This window comes from Phalangium opilio, unplaced genomic scaffold (genome assembly GCF_054372755.1).
Source record: "Phalangium opilio isolate 3A_F unplaced genomic scaffold, DU_Popi_V2 ptg000031l_1, whole genome shotgun sequence".
Lineage (NCBI taxonomy): Eukaryota > Metazoa > Arthropoda > Arachnida > Opiliones > Phalangiidae > Phalangium > Phalangium opilio.
The window spans coordinates 13224265-13244128 of NW_028324158.1; positions in this window are offsets into that span (position 1 = coordinate 13224265).

Consider the following 19864-nt stretch of genomic DNA (forward strand, 5'->3'; position numbering starts at 1 on the left):
ATTATTATTTAGGGGAAATGGCAGATCCCTATTATACACAATGGAAAGATAACGTTAAGTGCCAATACCCCCTAATAATTTTTTGGTAAAAACAGTTACTTTCAATTCTATAGGAAAAAAGGAAGGAAGTACCATGATTTTAGTCACAGAGTGTGTCTAGAAAATCTAAATATAGTTGACTATTTTCGTCCGCCGTTTCTTATCACTCGACGCGATGCTCTCTCTTCTCTCTCTCTCTCTCTCTCTCTCTCTCTCTCTCTCTCTCTCTCTCTCTCTCTCTCTCTCTCTCTCTCTCTCTCTCTCTCTCTCTCTCTCTCTCTCTCTCTCTCTCTCTCTCTCTCTCTCTCTCTCTCTCTCTCTCTCTCTCTCTCTCTCTCTCTCTCTCTCTCTCTCTCTCTCTCTCTCTCTCTCCTCCCCCCTCTAACAAATTCCAACCCCCCCTCTCTGAAATTTTCAAGAGTTTGTATTCCATCGTATGCCTTTGAACAAGCATCACACCCACTTAATATTTGAATTTTCTAATCCTCCGCTATGGGTGTATGGCGCTAACCCCATCTGGAAATTGGGATGATGCTTGCTTACTCGCTTGCTCTTGAGCTTCCTCTTTTCTAGTTCCGTCTCTCTATATTACTTCCCATTTTCTAGTTCCGTCTATTTATCTATACGTTCACACTTGAATCTAATCTATTGAAAATGTACTTGAATTTATTTCGTTGAATTTATCTAACGACCCGGTTTTATTCGTGATCATCATGATTTGAGTTAGGCTTAAGTTTTTGATCGTTTTGTGATCACGTGGTTTGGGTTATTTTTTATTTGATTCAGAATTTTTGAAATATGATAATACACCCGCATGGGATGATGGGATGCTATTCGAGAAGACTATTGTGTTTTTTTTCGTCTGCTTAAATTTCAATTCATATTTTTTTTATAAAAGATTAAGAAGCTCTATTCGCACTAGAAGTTAAAGGATTAAATTTCATAATTTTTTGGGGGCAGTATTAAATTACAAGGAGATTTTAATTCATACATATTTAACTTTAATCACGAATATTTTTTTATGGATTTGTTTCTACTGAATTAATATTTTTATGGTCCAATCATAGAAGGTGGTTTTTGGTTTTATTTTATTTTTTTTTTAAATTTTTCTTTTAAACGTGAGCGTGGTTTACCAAAATGGTGGAAGGTCAATTTCCTCGGGAAGGGAAAGTTTTCGTGATCGTAAACCTGAATTTTGTTTAGTTTGGGATCAACAGGTTATATTTAGGATTTATAGTTAGCCTAGTACGAACGCGACCTTTATCTACTACACAACTACAAACTGTGTGCATCCTCTAAAAATCCTTCTGGCAAGAGTGCACGAGAACACAACTACATTGGTTGGAGGAAAACGTTGTAGATGAGATGGTTAAGGCTGCGATAATTTCTTAATGAAAATTTTTGTATTTGGGTAGCCATAACTTTGTCAATTTTAGTCCGATTTGGACCTTATTTGGCTTGATTTGTAGCGTGAATCCAGCTCTATTTACATACCCTACTATTCAATATCTATTCCATTTACGAAATTAAATTTGAACCATTTTAATTAAAATCAGATATAATTTCCAATGACAATTATACTTTAAACCCAAATAACTCTACAAATTTCCAGCCGATTTTGACCGTTTTTGTCTTAATTAGTAGCTTTCAACCTCATCTATACAAATACCTACCTAACTAATACAATATCTTATACCAATTTGAACTATAACCTCCTAAATCACCTCAACCCTTGACAGGAGATGATTGCAAATTAAACATAATTTCTCAATTATCTCATCTGAAAAATCCAATGCTTACGTACCCTAAACATTTTTGCCGCTAGTTCAGTACTTAGTTGAGGCCCGAAATAAGGGTTGCAGGTGGGGCTTATAGTTTGAAAAAAAAAGAAAAAAAGATCGTGAAAAATTTTTTGGTGGAAGCTTAAAGCAAGTCACATAAAACTTTTAGAAGCGAATTCGAATTCGACCGCGTTTGCCAAAAGTTTAAAAATTGAGGAGGGCTTGGTTAAAATTTAATATTAAAATTCATAATTTTTGCAAAAATAAAAAGAAAAATAAAACTTTTGCAAACGCGAGGAAAAATCATATTTATTATAATTTATGCAAAGAGATAGAAGTAAATGAAAAAAAATATAATCCAGCCTCCTTAATCTAAAGTCGTTTTATAATTAAAATATATTAATATTTAATTTAATATTAATTTATTTATTTATTTATTCGTTTAATTATTTTGTAAATATATTTATTAAATTAAGCGGCGGTGAATTCGCGTATCAAAGTGTGCACGGTGTTTAAAAGAAATCCGTTAAAAAATTAGGAATTATTGGATATAAAGAAAAATATTCCATTTCTTTTGGAATATAATTCATTTACTAAAAGACAATTGTGTGTGTCATGTTTTGCTTATAGGAAGTTGTTCCTACCGCGACCAAAGATATGGGTGCTGCTCAGCATAAGCATAAGGTGAGTCTTATAATCACTTAAATGTGTCACGTGAGCCTGATTAAGATATGTTATTTTAATTAGTTTAATTACTGGCGTGTCTTCTTCGTCTTCTTTGGTTGTTTATGATCGTAATCAATATATTTGTTTAATTAATATTCATGGGATGAATTATTTATTACGAATTTGATATAGATTTCAGTAGTAATTTTATTATACTGTTATAGTCTTTTAGCGGCTTGCTTTTCTTTAAATATCAGATTATTCTTTATAAAAAATCAAGCCTCAAAATTGTAGGTTAATTTTTCTATGGAGAATGTTTCTATGAATTAGATATAGTTACAATAGAGTAACATAGTCTTTTTACGGCTTGTAATTTTTCGGCCAAATTGGCATTGATTTTTATTTTTTTATTTTATTTTGGGATAACCAAGCCACTCAAAAGTTATTTTTTATTTAATTATTTAAATTGGTAATCAACTGATGACTGTTTATTTTATTGGGGTTAAGGCGAGGCTCATTTAGTCGAAAGCCTTGATTATATAATATTCTTAGAAGTTACGTAAAAGTGTATGTCCAGACAAGTCTAATTCAATATTACACATCCAAGTGCAATCCGTGTTAACATCCTATGATTTATTGATCCCTTTCGTGGAATGGCGTACTTCGTAATTCCGTATTCAATTCTCGTATGTAAATTAGAATCGTAATTTTGGCCCCCGAATCGGAAACTTCCCAGCTTTGTTCCGCGCTAGATATTTATAGATTGAACTTCAGTGCATTGCCATCTTAAAGTGTCCTTTATAAAACTCTATTCAAACGCGTGCGACAAGTTAAGCGCGAAGTAACGTTGTCCCTTGCGAAATGTTTTCAATTTCCTTACTCCGTATGTTCCCCTAAGATGAGATAGTTGCGGTGAAAGAGAATCTCTATTTTTTTTATAAAGTTAATTGGAATATTTAATTTTATAATACTTCGCAGTTCGAATTACGAGGGTTGAGTGATAATGAAGGGATTATAGCGCTGGTTAGATGGTATAATTGTGTTTAAAAATTAGGTTTAATAGTCCCCAACCATCTCATTTACACTTGGCAAAATCCTCGCGCTATTCCGCGTGCTCCGAGTTCATTTTCATCCATTTTTCTCTTGGCTGGGAGCCCGGTTGCCATGGAAACGTATCCTCTCCCGATTTCTCCTACGGATGACGTTTCGCGAATTTTCCCAAATGGCGGACGTTCTGGTTCTACTGCCCTTAGGGGCCTCTCAGGGAAATCGTTGACTGCCCTTATTATTATCGAGACACTCTATACTAATTGAGTTTTTAAATGATAATTAAGGTCATTTGGAAAGATGCATCCATCCATCCTAGGCTTCATTTATTTGCCTAGGAATGAAGATCGATTTTTGAATTATCATCTAAACCTAATTTAATTATCTTTTCTGGGGATTTTTCGCGGGCCTTAAGGGAATTAAGGCATTTTTACCTCGTTAAGGGGTAGTTACGCGAGATAATATTTAAAGGGCTAGTGTCACTAAAGAAAATAAATCAAATCCATATCGAAAATATTAAAATTTTAGAGTTAATTTATAAAATAAATAAATTTAATAATTATTATAAATGGGAAATTAATTAAATAACTACAAAATTAATATCACAAAGTTTGAAAATAATATACTGAAACTAACTTTATAGATGGCGGTAACGTTTCGACTCATTTTAGACCCAATTCTATTGATCCAAACCTACCACTGAAAAATAAAAAAATCCCTTAAAATTGCGTTCAATATGTTACAAAATTCGCAGCGGTCCCCTATTAAAAGTACTTAAAAACTCTTTTCATAGAAAAATTCCACGATCTCTTTTAATAACAGCGAATTCAGCTCGATAAACCGACACGCTCCTTAAGTTTTATTTCTGGCTCAGTTTCGTGAGGGTTTTAAGGGTATTTCCTGCCCTTTTTAACGCTGACAAGTAATATTGTAAAAGGCCCTTTAAATAGTATAGCTGGGAAGAAAAAAAAACGGAGCTATAAGTACTGGCAGGCTGCAAGAAGTCAATAAAGGTTCGTCTAGTCGGCGACAATTTCACCTTGTACATTAGAAACCCCTGTTTGTGGGCTTGCCGAAAAGTACAGGTGTAATGCGGGAAAGTTCCACATATTACTTAAAGGGGTTTTTGGGTGTGGACTTTAATTAACCATAATTAAACATATAATATCAATTAAATACATCTTTTAATTAAGGAAAAACATCGTGAAATGTTTTTAAATTAGAAAATTTCGTTTTTTGGTAACCCTGAATTAATATTATAGTTAATTTTTGAGTCTAGAAGCCAAATTATTTTTTTATTGACAAATGACAAAAGCGGAAATCGCGAATCATTTGGGCATCTTGTACAGGTCATAAACCCCGCCCCTTTTTTGGGAAAGAGAGAGAGAGAGAGAGATCTCAGAGATCAACTTTCCGTGAAGTAACTTGTTTACAGAAAAAAGAAAAAAAAATACCTGAGATAAGATAGCGATACCTTAACTTGAGATACAAATTATTTTATGTAAATAAATAACTTGGCTTCGAAATCTGGATTATTTTATATCCATCAGAGATGAATTCCTGCAGGTTTTTTGACCCAATGGGAAGCAAATACAGAGTTTGAACGTGAAATATAAAAATTATATATGATCCATGTATTTTGATTAAAATAATAATAAAAAAATATGGTCACGATCTCGGCTGGAAACAACATCCAAAAATTTTAACAAAGTTTGATATCTCACAGAATTTTATTATCTTGATGAAGTAGTTTCATAGTTACATGGATATCGTTAAGTATTTATAGGTATGTATAGGTTGGGGGATTCTATTATAGTATTTGAGCGGCTTGACAAAAAATTCAGGACCGAATTTAGTAACTTCACGTAATAACAATCGAGGGGTGAACCACTTCTTTTGAGTTTCCAAAATGATTTACAATCACTTTACATTATTATATTTATAACTTTTACATCGTTGTAACTAGATTTTAGTCGGAAAATTGCTCGTAAAAAGAACTGGGTAAGGAAGGGCCTCGGCTAGCTGATACCCTAAACGAGAAGAGGACAGCATCTGGTAGCACGCGGGAAATATGTCTCGTATACTTGTACTGGTACAAGTGAGGCCCCAGCCGGTGGAGAAAAAGCGAGCCAACACACATTTCGTGTACACTATAGAGAAACCCATATAGGCCTAGAAAGAAAAAAAAATTCATAGGAACCAAGGCTTAGGTCATGAAAACTGCTACACTACTATACTATAGGGTAGGGAAGATCTCGAGTATCTCGAGATAAGGCCAACGTATTCCATCCCTTGGCAAGTTTATTATGCATTGAAAAAGTCTGTAGCGTGACTCGGGAGGGGAGAAAAGTACGGTACAAGACTTGTTTGTAAAAAGCTTGGCTCACGAGCGAAGCCACTCTCTCAACTCATTGGGGTTTGTTGGTTACTATCTTGGGTCCCAGTTGTCTGTCAGAATTGCTCGTTGGTTTGGCGGACACGATGCTCGTGGTCTTCTCCCATACGGAGGATAGTTAGTTCCTAATTAAACATTTCCGGATTTTAAATGATATTAATTTTAGTGATTATTTAAGTGTTAAGAGTGAGTGTTTACTTTAATTGTTAACGGTTGTGCTATAAGAAAATACAGAATGGTTTCTGGGGATGTTTTGGTGAGTTTTTTTTTGGTTTATAAACATCTTTATGTATTTGGTTTTTGGAATTTAATTGTTTAAGGTTAGTTGGGGGGAAAACGTTAATTTTTAATCTTAATTTGGTTACAATTTCGCTGTAATTTCCATGGAAATTTATATACCTTTAAGCTTGCTAATGAATATGTTGGTTTTATTGAAATTGAAATTAGAGGGGTAGATTTAATCATGCTTGTACTTGAAGGTGGTGAGATTCCCCTCGGTAATTACTCTATGACGTATAGTCCATCTTTGTCAGTACATATCCGTTGCCAGGGTACATTTTTATATCATTTCCTAAGATTAATTAGCCTTATCGGGTTTATTGACAGTTAACCCCTTTCGGTGTAAGAGATAAGTACCTCCATAAGTTCGAGGAAGTCTACCCAACCTTATCTTAGATTATTATTTGAAAGGAAACGTGTACCTTTTCAAGGTGTGAACGGTAATAATAGATTACCTACCGATTACAGCCCACATTAAATTTTCAACGTTATCAGTGTAGACATGTAGAGGTTGTAAAACGTTATGGAGAGCTTTGCTTTGTCAGAGGAGTTATAAGTGTTAATGGACCCCAAGAATGTGGTTAGATTTAAAATGATTAGACCAGTCTTGACCCCATGGTCAGCCCTCGAACGTCTTATCATGAAGGATGGTAACGTTTGACCATAGTATCTAAAAATGTATAAATTCATAAGCTTAAATTCAAGCTTGACTCTCGGCTGGACCTTGCTTGGTCAGATCTTAAGGTGATTCTATAACATGTCAAAGGTTAATCGAAGCCCCGTATTACTGGAACCTCGCCCCTTTTTTTCAAGCCATAAATGCAACACGTACTAAGTTAACAACCTCATTTAAAATTACACCTTATATCCTTAAATAATAATGCAAATTTAAACTGGGATGAAATATATTGTCGTCATAGCAGTCTTTATCTCAAATAACATTAAATCCTATACGGTGTTAATATTACACGCCATCCTTGTCTTTTATGAAACACCATAAAAATACGGACAAAGCTACAAAGAAGCCATAAAATCTTCGATACCTTTCTTTCGTCTATACATATATAGCCGTGACCTCTTGACCTATGTCGTTATGGTTAACACCCAAATTTAACTAACATTAAATATTTATTGAAATTCATAAATTCATTCACGAAAATCGTTTAATAATAAAAAATAAATAAATTAAGATACATGTTTTTTCAATTGCAGCTGCCACTGTCATTTGAGCAAGGGTTTAATTTAAACTTAAAGTTAAAATTTATTAATTTTATTTTTTCTTGATTTTGGAAACATTAACAGTACTTACCGTTGTTTGCAATTAGAGGGGGTATTAACTATCTAACTTCAATACTCAAGGATATAGGGCTTTTAAAGATTAGGGCAGAGTGTCTGACCCCTCGAATGTAGTGGAACCATTTAACTTTGGAAAGTAAAATTCAAACAATTGGACTTGAATTATTTTAAAACCCAGGACAAATTCCGAGACGGGTTCTTTAAAATAAGTCAACTTAAACGTAGAGTATAATTTAAGTAAGATTGTATCGTGATAATATTAACAATTAACTTTAATCTTACATTGTAACTAAAATTAAACACATTTTGTTTCTGCACCTGGCATACTGGTTTCGATTCGCTTTTTCGCCATCGTGATTTTTTTTGCCTCAGGGCCGGTAAGACCATTGACTATTAGTCAATCTTACCTGGGGTTACCTCTAAAGGATAACGAACCCCTTGTATCCCTTTCTACTTAACGTCAACTTAAACTGACTATTCTTAGTTTTGATTGAGCACACCTGCCGTACAGGTAACGAACTAACTGTTCATCCCACTATATTTCGGCACGCTTTCGCCTTCACCCGGTTCATTTGATTGTGACGTCACTGACTGGGTCGGCGGGTTTTATTGTAGTCACGGGAGGGTTATGATATGACAGCTATCAATCAGTCTTTACTAAATTATAATCTCAAAATTCTTAAACTCATGTAAACATTTTTAGAGCACTTGAATTCTGTTGTACAATACAGAATTTATGCTTCGTTATTTAAACTTAAGGAAATAATTAATTAAAGCAATTAACATGTTTATTATTTCATCCTCTTTTAAAGTAATTAGAGAAATTAATCTTCATTAAATTCATCCTTGATTTTAATTTGTTTTGTAATTTCTTCCGTATCCAACATTTTTTTTTAAATTCCTGAACAGAAAAAAAAGAAGAATTTTTTTAAAAATATTTTTTGTGGAGTTTGAGCTTTAACTATGTAATTATTCATGGGTGAATGAGTTGGACCTGAAGGGTGAATGAGTTGGACCTGAAGATGCATATCCCATACTAGGCCTCCTTCAATAAAAAACTTTATTTTCATTCACAACCCTCTCTATTCCATTGTTATCATAGCTCTAAACTTAACTTGAAAAAAACGGGATACATAATTTATTTTTCCCCGGAAGTATTCCATGTTCATTTTTTATATCACTATAACTTCAAACAAAGTCAGTCAAGATAGAATTATTTTTTTGGGGTGGTTTACAGTTTTTTCGTGGTTTTATTTATTTATTTGTTTACCAGTAAACATAAAGTTTCTTGAACTTATCTTCATTGTTTGTATCTTAAATGTTTAACATCTTTTCCCCACGTGATCACAATTTTGTTTTTATTTATTAACGCCACGTGACTTTAGGATTCATGATTATTAGGAACTGTAGAATGTGTCAAATTCTTTGTTTTTTAAGATATGTTAATTATTGTATGCTTAATTACGTGCTACGTTAATTGAAGGACGCGGAAAACTGTGTAATTAGAAGCGGCGACGTCCTTGACAAGGTTTTTAAAAATTTAGCGCTTTTTAAAGCGAACGTGAAATACTTCAAAATTACGAATTAGAAATTTAATACAATTTAAATGTACGTTCCAACTCAATTCATTTCAGTCTTAACTCGGAATCTCTTAACAGATCTAAGAAAATCTATTATTTCTAGGCTTTTGGCAAAGCTTTGAAGGACACTTCTCCTCCCATCGCTAAGTAATTACTTAGTAGTAGACCTCATACTACGAAACTAAAAATAGACATTGCGTATAGACAGTGACGTCAGATAGACTGTCATTTAGTCAAATTTTGTTCCACCTAAATCGTTCGCTACTCGCCAACCAAATAGCGATGAAGTGATTTGCCCCTCGGTCATCGCGTTTCCCGTTTTAAATGTAGGAAGCCCCAAAGAAACTTCTTCTATCCATTACCAGCTGGAGTGCGCCGCTTTACGATTCCAGTCTTGGACTGTTCCCTAGCTGGTACTTCTGTCCTTTTTTTTTTGTAGTTGAAAATATTTTGGTGGGCTCTTTGCCAAATGTGGCGAACGATTGTGGAATACAGGAAGATCTATGGTTAAATGGAATGGGGAATCGTTTTCCTGTCTGTGATGCTTTTTCCCCAAAGGTCATATGCCATCATACCCAAGGCCCAACCCTAGAGTAGAAGAAATATTATCAAAATATATCCTTTAAAGAGTTTGGGGCATTTCCGTGTTGTCCTTTTCTCAAGATTAATGGATGCGAGCAAACCTTTTGTATATGAGCTTAACCGTGCACCTTCTTAATTTCACTTCCTCACCTCTTGACCTTATGGTGCTAATTATTTTGACCCTTAATTACGTCTATTTTTTTTAAGCCTACAGTTTGTCAACCGTTCATGTTTAAATAAAAATATGACTTGCACCGAACCAAATTCATCAATGACTTATAACCATTTAAAGTCACTTAATTGAATCATCCCTTAACCATCTGGTTCTTTTCCGTTTTCAACACCCTTATGGACCCTTCCAATATGGCTGTTTAAACAACCGAGGCTTAGAGAGCTAGCTAGTCATTTATGATATATCATAATCAATATAAAATTCAATCAAAATGGTGCTAAAAATGGGTAAGGGGAATATATAAATTGATTAGTAGGTACTTTCCTCGTCACTGTTAAGCACCTACCAATAAAAATAAAGAGACCCTGATGCACCCCTCTTCTATATATTTGTTCCTGATCATGCTGGTAGTATGAATGCAGTGGGTTATACAACAGTTAAGTTATATAAGCACTGCAGCATGGGTTTAAACGCTGCAAAACTTGGGTTTGGTGGCTCTGGGTGCATACATGCATATCCGTCCCATATATTCTAAGCACAATCCCACCCTAACCTCCCTTTGATACGTTCCCCCTTACATAAAAGTCCGCCGGAACAATGGCGCCAAAATTTTGCCTCTTTTTGATATCGTAGCTTCGTCCACGTTTGCGTCATTATAACATGAATATTCAATAGAGTTTTTATTAGTTTCCGCTCTTAACCTCCTAAGACTGTTATGTAAGTCACTCGATATTGTTCATGTTTTGATTGAATTAATTCATTTAGGTTAAAGGGGACCGCGCGCGCCGCATTGCCTTTTAAACGCGCGTGCGTCGTTTCGCGAAGTACAAAAAAAATTAGGCCTAAAATCGATATTGGCGTCTGCGAAATGCAATGCTGGGTAACTGGCAATCCCATATCATACAACACTGTTGTACAGAACGCGACAGATCTCCGGATCTTTCAGAGTTTCCCAAAAATACTTAACATAAAACTGAGAGTTTAAACTCCAAATTTTTGTCATAATAGTTGGATTTTAACGACAACTTCGGTTCTAGTGTAGAATCTCTCTCCCTTTCTGTCTTCTTCGTCTCCTCCTTTGAGTTGCATTGTAGACAGAATAGTTTAAATAAATTTAATAAAAATAATAATAGAAACCGGCCGGTGACTAAGGCTTAACAGAACTCTTTCCTATTCAGGCTCGGTAATTGTCCTGATTAATCTAAATTAAATTTAAACGGGGAATGATAACTAGACCCTTGTCATGGTCGCTGAAGAGGAACCTAAACCGCAGGTAAAAATCTCTTTCAATTTAGGCTTCACGAACGCTTCTTTTTCATTTGTTAAAAATTAGGCTTGGTAGATTTCTCCATTGATATATAATACGGTTGTCATGGCAACCCGTAAGAAGACAATGTTTACTCTCTTCTATCTTTTGGTTGGCTTTTTATTATTATTTGATAATGCTTACTATTTTAAAATAGGCTTAACGCTTTTTATTTAGAATTAGGCTTAGTATGTCAATTTCTCCATTGATAATATACGGTTGTCATGGCAACCGTGTGGTTATTTTTGACATTGGATAATAGGCGTAGGCTTTGTTCACTCTTTTTGAAATAAGATACCGTATATGATATGGTTGGTGTTCATCGCGAGATTTTAGGGGTTTTTATTTCAGGGTGTATTCGAGATTGGTGTAGGTGTACAGTTGCTTGGCTTTGATCTATTTATAAATCTAGGATAATATCGATCCGCGGATTAAAATTTACTGCGGTGCTACGCCATCAATTTTATCCCTGTCTTGATTTTTGGTCCCATCTGGTTGCGTACAATTTAATCCGTATATAAGGTTTCTATACGCTGTAATATCAAATAATTCAGTTCGATGTTTGAAATTGCAAAAGAGTGAGCCACACCTTGGGCCTTGGCAATGTATTAGAAAGGGTTCCTAAGGAACATATGTAACGTGCCCATTTCAAGCTTGCAATCGATTACACTCTTATCACGTGACCTCTCAGTTCCAAGTATTACGCAATACTCCCTTATAAATATACGTGGAAATTACTTTAGAATTTAAATACGTTTATTTAAGATGACACTCCCTGTTTTGGTTACACGTACGCGTACGCGTTAATAATATTCAAAGAAATTTCTTTGAAAATACATTGAGTTAAGTGACACTCCCTGTTTAATCTACACTTTCGTGTACATGTTAAAAATCCATGGAAATTTCCTTGAAAATACATTGATTTATATGACACTCCTTGTTCTACTTATACGTATGCGTACACGTTTATGGAAGACCCCTTTGAAATCCCATAGAATTCCTTCCACTTTACCTTTGGTAGAATTTTTTAGGGTAAGGTTTAAAAAACATAAAAAAATTTAGTTGAAAAATATTGTTTTAAAAAAAATAGAAAATCGATTTAACGGTTTCATCCTTTGAAGCAAATCGAGGGGTCTAACACTTTCAAAAATTATCCAGCCCTTATTACAGAAAATCAAACTAAATCCACGCGCGTGACATTCCCCTTGCAAAACATAAAACTCCAACGCAAAAATTTAATTATGCAAATTGGAAATTATGGGAAACTGGGAAGAACCCCTTTTTTAAAAAAAATAAAAAAAAATTCCCTGAAAAAATTCTACTGAAGCGTCTAATGATTAGGAACCTCTTATGTATATTGTTGTGTTGTTTATGTTTACATCTGAAAAGGAAAAAAAATAAATAAACAAGCTGTCCCATGCATATATCTTTAAAGTAATTTAGAAAAAAACTATCCAAGGCGTAGATACGAATGTAAGGGTAGAGTTTACTATTTTTACTCTGTCAGAAAGGATTCAGGGTGTGGTCAAGAGACTAAGAGAGGAGAGAGTGTGTGCTAGCTGGCGCCCTTTTCTAACATTAGCGCTCGTTGATTCAAAATCGATAGACCTCGATTCCTTTCCTTCAAGAGAATCTACCCTTAGAATAAAGAATGATGACGTATTGCCAGGTTTTTTTTTTGCAGCTAACTAACTCTATGGGAGTTCTTGTTGACAGCTCTATTGAATTTAGATTTATTTCCAATTTTTTTATTTACTCCTTTTTTGTTTTTCAAATGTTATTTACTTGAGGTGTAAAGTTATTGGTACTGTCGCGTATAGTGGGGTTATTTTACTGATGATTTTAATTTAACTTCTTAAGGCACATCTTGAGTAGTTACTTATCAATTTAAAAGTATTTCGAAACGTAACTTCGTTGTACTTTTTAAGTTATTCGAAATAGTAAACTTCCAAACACTACATGCTTTTTCTATGGGGTGCTAAGCCTAAAAAGTATATGAATTTTTTGTTTCATTTACCGGCCCTATAGAATAAAATATCATAGATTGGTTTGACCTTAGCTTTGAAATGTGAGTGGTTCTGCCCTTCCAAATTTAGTCTACAAATTAATTTATTTAGTTCATAGGTGTAGTGTTATCTAGCTTCAACCGGTGTATTATTTTATTTATTTAAGTGATATTTAGGTCAAAATATGAATATTCGGCATTGAAACCTATAACTAGTGTACACGCGACACCTTGTTGATGTACCCATCTACACTTATAACAGTATAAATTAAATATAGATGATTTATTCCGTGTTTAGATTACAGAAATCAATTTAAACCGAACCCTTATATTATTCAATAATCGCTTGTAAAATCTACTTTACACTTACACGATTTTACTCTCGCGTAATCATCCGCCTAGTTTTGAGGTACGCTCCTAATTGAACTGAACTGATAAATACTACATTTATCGATGAACTAATTCCACAGTATTATTCTACCTTATCAATTGACAACTAATATAACATTGCTAAACACATTAGTAACAGCTTAGATAACTACATCTTATCTATCTCTTCGCGGTCGAACTTCAGTTTATGATATAAATAATTTTGATTCTTTTTTTATACCGATGAATTCATTATACGGAATGAATTTCAAACGCCCAAAATTAGAAAGCTCCTATTGTTTAGAAGCGTTTTTGAAAAGCGTATCGGTTTTTAAATCTAATCTCGCCTATGTATATGCAGTTGTTTAACTGAACCCACGATCTAATCTACCTAACCTTTTTAGATGCTAATCTACTCGTTTTGTACCGAAAGCGATAGTCGTGTTAAAGGTAGTGTTCAGGTGCGGGTGATGCGTTCTCATTTTCGTCTTTGGTTTCATCATAATACGCCACGGGTGCATGCAAGACTCATTTTGGATTAATTCTCAGTGCAGTGTTCTTTAAAATGTTAAACGGATATCGCGGCCCCCGTCAAAATGTTTTATTGGCATCGAACTGTCATCCTTTGATTTGAAAATTTATATCTGTAGCTCGTGTCGTGCGGGTTGTAGTTTAATTTATTTTTAAAGTGGCTCGTGCAGATTTATCTTTTGATTTAACTGTCATCAAGCACGTGCAAGTTTATCGTTTATCTTGTCTTCCAGCGCGAGCGCTGTCTTCTAGCGCGTGCAGGTTTATCTTTTGATTAATTTGTCTTCTAGATCGTGCAGCTCTATTGATTAATTTGGGTTTAACGTTGCTAAAACTACTCGCGTAGTAGCGTAGCTTTTCGAATCTCAAAATGGAGATTATTTTAATTATTGTAGAATTCTTTTTGAGTTGTTTTCTAGACAAGGTCCGTTTATTATTTTGGCGTTTTTCGTGTTACTTAATTGCGCTTGCGTCTATTTGGTCGTGAACTACATTCAGAGTGGACCGCGGAATAATAACCTGAATGTTGAAAATCAGAACGTAATTGATGACAATGTTCATCATCAGGTCCGTGAGATACCTGTACTAGTTAAACGGAATGTTCAAGTAGAAAATATTGAAAATACTATTGAGATTTTTGAGGTTCGCGAGACACCCGTGGTGGGGGCAAAGGTGGAGAAACCAGATTTGGTAAGCTTGTATCTATAGGATTCCCTCAAAACGTTTTTATCCTTATTTTGAGTCTCATCTTTGGGATGAGCTGCGAAGAGCCCCAAGTCGTTTTATTTTTTGTCTATGTGGGTGTGTTTACAAGGTCGAAGGTTAAATCTCGTAGGAAGTAAAACTATTTGTTTGGGTAGTACTGTTCTTTGTTAATATCGTGATTCAACTTTTAAGTGATTGAGTATATGCTAGAAAAATATTTTTAAAACTATTTTGAATTTTTTTTTCTTGTTAAATCAGACTGATGGCAACGCGAGTTTTTTGCGAGCAGCCCGAGCAGGCAATTTGGATAAAGTTCTCGAATACTTGAAGGGGAGCATTGATATCAACACCAGTAACGCTGTAAGTACTTTAATTACAATTGACAGGTCCCTGAATCAACGATTATGACGCGACTTAATGGGTTTGGGGACACGGACATTATTTTAGAATGGGTTGAATGCTCTACATTTGGCATCGAAAGAAGGCCACGTGGCCGTCGTGAGTGAATTATTGAAACGAGGAGCCAACGTCAATGCGGCCACCAAGAAGGGGAACACTGCCCTCCATATCGCTTCACTCGCTGGACAAGAAGAAGTGGTCAAGATTCTGGTTCAAAATGGCGCCAATGTCAATGTCCAATCTCAGAACGGATTTACTCCACTGTATATGGCGGCCCAAGAAAACCACGACACCGTTGTCCGTTTTCTATTGGTCAACGGAGCTAATCAGAGCTTGGCCACCGAGGACGGTTTCACGCCATTGGCTGTGGCTTTGCAACAAGGACACGATAAAGTCGTCGCCGTCCTCCTCGAGAACGACGCCAAAGGAAGGGTTCGACTGCCCGCACTACATATAGCCGCCAAAAAGGACGATTGCAAGGCGGCTGCCCTCTTACTACAAAATGACCACAACCCGGACGTCACCTCCAAGAGCGGATTCACACCTCTGCATATCGCCGCTCATTACGGAAACGAAAATATCGCTACCATACTTTTGGAAAAGGGAGCTGATTGCAACTTTGCCGCCAAGGTAGAAACCATTCGTATTGTCGTTACTTAACTTCTCAGCAAAGTTCGAAGGATGAGGTTAGATATCAGGGGTTTTTTTTTATTAGCACCAAATTACTCCGTTACACGTCGCGGCCAAATGGGGAAAATCGAACATGGTTAATCTCCTGGTTCAGAAGAATGCTAAGATCGACGCTTCTACCAGGGACGGTCTTACGCCTTTGCACTGCGCCGCTCGCAGTGGACACGACCAAGTCGTTGACTTGCTTCTAGAAAGGGGGGCGCCAATTACCGCTAAAACTAAGAACGGTTTGGCTCCCTTACACATGGCTTCGCAAGGCGATCACGTTGATAGCGCCCGAATCCTGCTCTATCATAAGGCGCCCGTTGATGACGTCACAGTTGATTATCTGACAGCGTTACACGTTGCCGCTCATTGCGGTCACGTTCGCGTCGCCAAGTTACTCTTGGATCGTAAGGCCGACCCTAATGCTCGTGCTTTGAACGGATTTACTCCGTTACACATTGCTTGCAAGAAAAACCGTATCAAGGTCATTGAATTGCTACTCAAGCACGGAGCTTCCATCGAAGCAACTACCGAAGTACGTCTCACGCCTATACTTCACGTTCGTATACTTCTGATTCTCATTTTAAAATAAATTTAACAAATTTGTAGTCTGGATTGACACCATTGCACGTGGCTTCATTCATGGGATGCATGAATATCGTCATATTTTTGATTCAACACGGGGCTAACCCGGATGTCCCGACAGTCAGGGGTGAAACCCCGTTACATTTGGCCGCTCGAGCCAATCAAACTGACATCATAAGGATTTTGCTCAGAAACGGAGCACATGTGGATGCTAGAGCCAGGGTAAGTGTCTTTTACGCACTTTTCGTGGGTCAAGGGTTAAAGGTTAAGTTAATACGTTCATTACAGGAGGAGCAAACTCCCTTGCATATTGCGGCCCGACTTGGGAACGTAGATATTGTCGGGTTGCTATTGCAACACGGAGCCGCCGTGGATGCGACCACCAAGGATATGTATACCGCATTGCATATTGCCGCTAAAGAGGGGCAAGAAGAGGTCGCTTCAGTCCTTTTGGACCATGGAGCCTCGCTTACAGCCACCACTAAGGTAAGTCTACAGCTCCCGCGCATTTTTAAACCTATTTTTTTTAAATGGTGGATCTATTTGTTGCGGTTATACAATGGGGTATTTGTTTTACGTTTAATTGCAGAAAGGATTCACTCCTTTGCATTTGGCTGCAAAATACGGCAACATCAAAGTGGCCAGGTTGCTCTTGCAAAAAGATGCGCCAGTTGATGCCCAAGGAAAGGTGAGTCCATTGCTCCTATCTTAACTTAAAGCTTGAATTATTATTATTATTAACTTGAAGCCGAATTATTATTATTATTAACTTGAAGCCGAATTATTTTTCTTAAGCCTAACCAGTATAGCATCGTGTGTATTTTTTTCTCTCTTTTAATTAGAATGGCGTCACTCCATTACACGTGGCTGCCCACTACGACCACGTCAACGTTGCTCTACTCTTATTGGACAAAGGAGCTTCGCCTCACGCTGTAGCCAAGAATGGTTACACCCCTCTACATATTTCGGCTAAAAAGAACCAAATGGACATCGCTACCACACTCTTGGAATATGGCGCCAAGGCTAATGCCGAATCTAAGGCCGGGTTCACCCCGTTACACTTGGCGGCCCAAGAAGGACATACTGATATTACCACACTTCTAATTGAACATCATGCCGACGTCAATGCCAAAGCGAAGGTAAGAACTTAAAGTTTACTCCATTCTTTATTACTCCGTGGTTTTGATATATTTAAAAAAGTTAGTAGCGCGTTCGTATTAGTCTTTCTCAACCATTTCGATATGCGCCTGAAGCGTGATCTTGTCCTACTTTGATAGTGTTAAAATTGAGCTAGATGAAAGCGCCGTTAAGAAAGAGGGAGCTCGCGCTTTAAGTTCATTATCGGAAAGGACTATTCCAAAAAATACTTCGTGTACTTGCAGAATGGCTTGACTCCGTTACATTTATGCGCGCAAGAAGATCGTGTCAACGTGGCGGCCATTTTGGTCAAGAACAGCGCGGAAACCGACCCTCCGACCAAGGCGGGCTACACGCCTTTACACGTGGCTTGTCATTTTGGTCAATTGAACATGATCCGATTCCTGTTGCAACACGGCGCTGATGTCAACTCGACCAATTCCCACGGTTACACCCCATTGCATCAAGCTGCCCAACAGGGACATACACTCATCGTTAATCTACTCCTGGAACACAGAGCTTCACCCAACGCTACTACTAATGTAAGTACCAATTCAATGTCTCGTAGTGATTACATAATCCGCGATATTGTATACTTAAATCTTGAATCAATTACCGTGAGGGTAATTTAGCCCGGGGATAATGATAATTGGAGGGATTACTCTACTGATTGTGTAGTTTCTCGTGGTACCTTCAGATTTTGTCTAAATGCTATAGAACCAAAGTTACATCGTGTTTAAGTTACGTTCCCTGACTTGAATGTCCTTGGTATTTCAGCAAGGACAAACTGCCTTGTCGATCGCCCAGCGTTTGGGTTACATTTCCGTTGTCGAAACATTGAAGGTCGTCACTGAGACCATCGTCACCACAACCACGACAACCATAACTGAGGAAAAGTACCGCGTTGTGGCTCCCGAAACGATGCAAGAGACATTCATGAGCGATTCCGAAGACGAAGGAGGTACTGTAATCTTGATTCCATATTTCACCTTCGACCACCGCTTTAGATATTATAGTATCAGGCGAAGAAAAGCTCCAGGTTTATTAGGACAATTAGGCAATCTCACGACCACCACTACCTCTACCTTATTACGCGCTTAAAATATATTTAAATTCTATTATTTTTCTCTTAATTTTAATTAATTTAATTAACCAAGAGAATTATTACTTATTTTTAACATTCCATTTTAGAATTAGTACGGCGTCTATGACAATCTTATATTGCATTTAATCCATAATTAATTTCAATAATTAACGGATATCATAGACGCCTTAATTAGTCCTATTTTATTTATTATTTTATTTAGTTATTGTTTAGTACTAGTTTTTGTAACTAGTTTTTAAACAATAAATATTTATTATTTTTTACTAACAAAAAATCAGGAATTTTTTTCTGTTTTAATTTTATTATTTTTATCCGGTTAGATTTAATTAATATTAATATAAATTAGACTAGAATTCTGTTCATTGTTTTAGAAATTAGTTAAACGCAGTGCACTTAGTGTAGTTTCATTTTTGCATATGCACCGCATTACCTCGTTTTAGTGCACTGTAATTATGAGAAAGTAGATCTTGCGCTTTGGCCTATAAAAACAATTTACCCGATTGAATGAACAGAGTATAGTCCAATTTTTTTTTGGTGTGATGAATTTAGGCTTACCAATTTTTAAGAAACTGAAGTTTTCCTTGGGTCTCCATTACTCTGCATCAATCAAAACAAAATTTTCCTCTAATTTTTCTTTCCATTTTCCGAGTTATTTTCTGTCTTATTATTTAAAGCACTTTTAATTTTGAAGTCTTTTAATTTGACCCCCAAATTCATTATCACAAATGGAAATAATTAAAATATAAAGTAGGTATTCTAATTAGTTTATTTTATAATTAACGCCTCGGCTGTTTAGCTCTAACAAAGAAATCTATCGCTAATATAGCTTCTTGCTGTTTAAATTTAAACGAAAATTTAGAAGTGAATAACAACTCGGTAATTAGGGGCGTAATTAGGGCAATTAATTAGGAATATATGGGTTGCTTAAACTATTTCAACTTAGCTTTACCTTGATTCGCCCTACGTTCTTAAATTACGTCTTAGCTTTTCGCTGATTGGCCAGAGGTTCTTAAATTTCGTATTAGCTTTCCCCTGATTGGCCGGAGGTTTTTATACGAATGAAGATGATTGGCTAGCATGGGACGACCTTTATTTACCAAACTATTTGGAGTCTTAGCTTTTCCCCGATTGGTCCTAGGTTCTTATACGAATGAATATGATTGGCCGGGCATTATAAAGGGATGTTATTTATCTAATGGTGGGTACTATC